Source organism: Acanthochromis polyacanthus, chromosome 15, assembly GCF_021347895.1.
Source record: "Acanthochromis polyacanthus isolate Apoly-LR-REF ecotype Palm Island chromosome 15, KAUST_Apoly_ChrSc, whole genome shotgun sequence".
NCBI lineage: Eukaryota > Metazoa > Chordata > Actinopteri > Pomacentridae > Acanthochromis > Acanthochromis polyacanthus.
In genome coordinates, this window is record NC_067127.1 from 30,607,672 (window position 1) to 30,613,671 (window position 6,000).

At 36.6% G+C, this 6,000-nt stretch overlaps 1 pseudogene; it reads left to right on the top strand.

Annotated features, from left to right (window-relative positions):
• LOC127537406 (carbonyl reductase [NADPH] 1-like) overlaps positions 1 to 4,297 on the top strand; it is a 28,391-nt pseudogene extending 24,094 nt beyond the window's left edge.
• The last annotated feature ends 1,703 nt before the right edge of the window (positions 4,298 to 6,000 follow it).

A 6,000-nucleotide genomic window follows, 5' to 3' on the forward strand; every position in this document is an offset into this window, starting at 1 on the left:
CAACAATACACGACCAACTTTGCCGCTATGAAGGTACTGGTACGCCTCTGTGCTCTTATAATTTTTCATAGCCACACCATCAACACCCAGGGATAGCACAAAGTAGTTAAAAATGTCGCCATATGAGATCTGCGGCCACTTTCTCATTTCATCAACCCACACTGACATGGTGGATGGACGAGGGAACGCAAGACCATCCGTTCTCCTAAAAAAACTTGCAGTTTGTCCCCATTTTAGAGCCCCTGGTGTCGTGTCTGTTGACATTTTGATGCTTTAACTCAGCGGAGCCGGCTAACGGAAAGGACTGACCGGAAGTGAGAAGACAAAATGCGGAACTACGAAGAATTAAAAGTGGGCGGGCTGAAATAAGGTGAATTGATCCCGATGATTCCTTTAGCACCAAAACGAGTGACGCAGCGATCAATAATGTTCACATTCAGAACAGGATAAGTTCTGACATGAGGGTGTTGTAATTTACAGGAAAACAAAGCAACAACTACACTCTTAAATAAATAAATACATAAGTACGTAAGTAAATAAATAAATAATCAATAAGGGTGTCAGAAAAAGTACTTTAAAAATGGTGTAATACTGTAACATAAAAATACAGAAAATGACACTAAATGTCTGGGAAAAATTTTTACCACACAATGTCTTTCAAATGATCACAAAATTGAAAAAAAATTATGTATTTTTTGCTGATTTAAACACTGTAAAATCCATCCATCCATTCTCTATACACCACTTTATCCTCACTAGGGTCGCGGGGGTGCTGGAGTCTATCCCAGCTGACTCGGGCGAAGGCAGGGGACACCCTGGACAGGTCACCAGTCTGTGACAGGGCTTCATATACAGACACACAATCACACTCACATTCACACCTACGGGCAATTTAGAGTGATTAACCTCAGCATATTTTTGGACTGTGGGAGGAAGCCGGAGTGCCTGGTGAAAACACACGCATGCACAGGGAGAACATACAAACTCCATGCAGAAAGATCCCAGGCCTACAGCGGGATTTGAACCAGGGATCTTCTTGTTGCAAGGCGAAAGTGCTAACCACAACACCATTGTGCAGCCCCACAAACAAAACAATGATTACTATTTGTAAAAATACAAATTTTCTGAAGATTTTTGAAAATTTCAATGTAAAATTATTTATGTAAATTTGTAAAAAAAAAATATTATATTGCAACAGCTTATGTTAAAAAATACCAATTGTAAAAATACAGATTTTTGATAATTTTTTTTGTTTTTACAGTTAACATGTAAATATTTCTTCTGTGATGTGACTGGCATTTTTTGATGAAATACTCCTGATTTTTTTTGTTATTTATTATATTCTGTTTCTTATTCTTTGCTTTCGTTCGGATTGTATTTTCACCTCTTTTGTGTTCCACCTTGAACTCAATGCAGTCACTCACATATTCATCCAGTGTTTCATGTCTTTCTGCAACAGAAACATCAGACTGAATGAAGAATCTGCAGAAAAACTAAAAAAAAAATCTAAAAATCTTTAGGAATTAAAAAGAACTTTCAAGTTCAAACTCGGTGAAACAGAAATCTGCTTCAAAATTTAACCATGTAGACTGAAAAAATTGCACTATAATGCCAATTTTCCCATATAAACAGCATAAACACTGAGGTCCACTTCTTAAAGTCTTTATATTTACATATAAACTTGAAAACGATCAGAAAGTTTGAGGATTTAGAGATTTTTAAAAGCACAAATATGTACAATTCTGATTTTATTTCATTTTAAAATCCAATTTTAAGCAAATTAGAGGCAAAGATCATGCTATTTTTTGTACATAAGGTCAGATTTCCTTTAAATCTTGTATAATCTTTGCTTTTTGTACATCTGTGATCTGAACGATGAGCCTCAAGATCTAACTGACATTTTCTTCTATGCATATATTATTAAATCATCTGGATAATTTAACACCTATGATAGTATAAAAATAAATGTACACACAGTGAAAATAGGACATAAAGCTAGTTATTATTTCCACCATTCCGGATCGTAACCTTCTTAACACTGAGACAAAATCTCTAACAGCCTATTATCAATCATTCTGCAGCTTGTTGTGCTTAAACACTCCATTGAATTCACCTTTTGCATGAAATATTAGCTCAAATTACAGATTACAGATGAGAGAAGTTTACAGGACATTTCAGGATTAGTGCTAGTACTAGTTTCCACTTTTTCAGCTCATTTGCAGTAAAATTAAAAGTAAAATTGCAGTAAAATTAGAAGCCCGTAAAACTGGCTCAAAGCTCCACCTGTCAGTTACATTGTAATTCTCCCTGCTCTCCACTAGATGTCAGTAAAGCCGCACATGTCTGATGTTTGAGCTACCTGCAGAGAAACACCTGACCTCTGCTGCATCATCACCATCCTCCTGCTCGCTCTGTTCAGCCTTCCTGTTAACTGAAGGCTGAATATAATGAATGAAACAGATATTTTGCAGTCTGTGTTCTTTTGAAGTGAAAACGTGGGCAGGTAAGTTGAAGGTTTGCTGGTTCAGTTCGGGTCAAAGCTAAGGTTTGCTAATCAAATGTCATGTTTAGGAAGTTTAAACCCTGAAATGCACGACAGCAAATCTCGCTTTTGTGCCTTTGCTTCAAACAAATGTGCACACGAGGTCAGTTTTTTGCTGTTTCTGTTCCCTCGCAGGGTCATAAAGTCGACATGGGAGCGGGAAGCTGCAGCTCGGTGGGACTGTTGAGCTGAAACGATCAGTCAGCTCCACAGGATGCTGCTGTCCACCGACGCTGCTGCTTTGTGATGCGAAGGACGCATCAGATAGACCCGAAATGTAGAGAAGAAAAAATACAACCTCAGCGGGGGAAGCACTTCAGTGTAACACACTCAGCAGGAGGAGGTTTTAGAGCTGCAGACTTGATGAGGAAGAGAGGAAACATCATCACCTGGTGGACGAAACAGGGAACTACAGGTTGCACAAACTATTAATACGCCGATCAGCCACAACATTAAAACTACTGACAGGCGATGAACCAGACCGTCACAGAGAGACTGAAGATTATTTAACGTACAGTTTCTGATGAGTAAAATTTCTATTCTGTTTGTGAAAACGCAAAAAATTGAGACTTGACCGTTTTTTGAGGGGTTTTTTTGCAACCACAATAAACCAGGTGAATATCAAAAACCAGTGATCTTAGGTTGCTCAAATCTTGAATAGATTGTTCAATAGTTGTACAATGGATAAAGACTCTACAAAACATAATTTCTGATATGGAAAATCATTATTTTTGGTGTCAAAGTGTGAAAACATGGAGATTTCAGGAAAATTTTTGCTTCTGGATCATTTTAGACCAGGTCCAGATTAAAACCAGAGAGCTTAGGTTGCTCATATCTGGAATAGATTATTTTACAAAGGCTAAAGACTTTATAAAACAATTTTTGATTTGTACAACCATTATTTTATGTGTTCAAATTTAAAAACATGGAGATTATTGTGTGTTTTTATGCATCTGGACCACATTAAACCAGGCCCAGATTAAAAGTGAGTGAGCTTAGGTTGCTCAAATCTGTAATAGATTGTTGGACAAAGACTTAAGACCCTATAAAACATCATTTCATTTTTGATATGGAAAACCTTTTTTTTTTTTTTTTTGCGGTAGAATGTGCATGTGCATAACAGAGTTGCATGAGGTAGAGTGAGACATTCAATGCAGGCTGACAATGTTGTGAAAATATGAAAAATAGAAGAGAGGACATAGCTTTGCTCTACTCATTCTTTTGGAAAACTGTTTGATGATGTTAATTCCAGCGTGTCATGTGATTCACTGTTTTCTTCTGCCAGCTAAAAAGGTTTTGCTAACAGGGTTGTTGTGGGACACACGTTCCATGCATAATAATTATTATCTATAATATAAATCTTATATTGATTAAAAAAAATGTTCCCACAATTACAATAGACATTGTTGAAAAAAAAAAAAAAAGAAAAATGAGGTTTACATTTCATTTTAACTGTTTTATTTGAGACTGAATTGGTCATCAGGGACAAGAGAAAAATGACATTTTAGGTGGAGCTAAAAATACTAAAAATATTTTCAAACATTCTTTTCTCCTATTTTTTTTTTTTTGGATTGGTCTCAGGACAAGCAAATTTACACAACAACTGCATATTTTAGTGTTTTATGCAATGATTATTTGAAATTTGACGAATGATACGTAAAATGTGCTCCAATTCTTGAATGACCCTTATTACTCTGAAAAGAAACTTCTTTTAAACGCCTGTAAAACTAATTAAAAGTGAGAATTGAGGGCAGAGATGCTTTTATCTGGTTTCACTCTTTTTCTGAGCCTCGGAGAGGTTCTTAAGTGCGCCTCCTGCTGAGAGATTCATTCTGAGTTTGGATTGTTTCACATGAAGTGATTCTTCACAAATGCAATCATCTGGTGACTGAATCTTGGAGACGAGAAGTTTAATTGATGCCAAACAGCTTTTTTTCTTCTTGGAAGTAAATAAATAAGAAAAGAAAAGCACCACCTGACTGGATTCTTCACCTTGGAGATGATCAGGTGTCACTTATGGTGGATGTTCTTTTAAAAATGGAGCTTAGAGACTTTATTCAAGGTTACTGTGACTCAAAAGTTATCACGTATTGACAGAATAATTATTAGATTTGCTGCTCTGCAACAAGGGCATGTTTTGTTGTCAAAGAAAACTGAAATGTTGGGAAGGTCTGACTCACCCACACGAAGGACAGAAATGTATTTAAACCACAACGACTGGATGAATATTAAACCTTCATTGGAACAGATATCTGAAATATCTCACTTTGGCAGGTTTTTCTGTTTGCAGGTTAATTTCTTGTAACTACATGCTTCGCTCTGACGCCCGAGGCAACGTTCTTGAGAGCCCTCGAGAATCTAAGAAGTAAAAAATTCATGATAATTTGAGATAAAGAAAAAGGGTAATGAGATGTCAGGTTTTTATATATATATAATTTCCCAGCACCCTTGATGTTTGGCGGTTAAATACTCTAACTCTCTGCTCCCGTTTGTAATTACTGTTTTGACAAAGAGTCTGTTGTGGAGATACTGAAGAGCTGCTGCTGCTGCGGTCAACGTGTCAAAAACTACACAGCAAATTCTGCACTGATATGAAAGTTTGGATTCTTCAGGGACTGATTATTTGGTGTTGACAAGCACTGATTAGACAGTTGTTTGTTTCTTCAAATAGCTGATATGCCTCTGGGGGCAACTAAATTAACTTGAACTTATGAACGCCTGCACTAGATTTTTAAAAAATAATTTTTCTATGCATATTTCAGTGAACAGTGGCAATTTTTCAGCAATGAGATAAAATTACAGTTGTGAACACTTTCATCCCCTTTTCTTGTGTCTTTGTCACAAAAACAATCATGTATTTTAGTTCTTTCAATGATTTATTAAAGTTTTTCCAGAAATATGATTCATTCTGATGGGTTAAAATTTACATACAGCAACTTTAACGATGAGTTTTGGTGATGTAGAAAGTTGTGTTAATCTAATTTTCTTAGTTTCATAGCCTCTTAACTTATCGTGAGTGATTACAATCGACTACAGCTGCTGACTCATCTGAGTCAGTTTAAATAGAACCCATTAGATCCACTCATTAGACTCAAACACTACAGTGGGTAAGTGGAAGGAGCTCAGCAAAGATCTGGAAAAGCAAATGATTGAACTGAACAATTTAGAAAGTCACTCTCAGCCGTTTTAAGCTGCTTCAGATCCAAAATCATCTGTTATAAAGTTCATGGTCCAGTTGTGTTACTGCCACCAGCAGGCAGAAAACACAAACTATCACCTGCTGCTGAGATACAATTGGTCAGGATGGTCAAGAGTCAACCAAGAATCATCAAAAAGCAGGTCTGAATGAATGATAAGCTGCTGGAACACAGCTGTCAGCGTCCACAGTGTTTTACATCAACATGAGCTGAGAGGATCCATGAAGAAGGAAGTTCTTCCTCTAGAAGCAGAACCTGAAA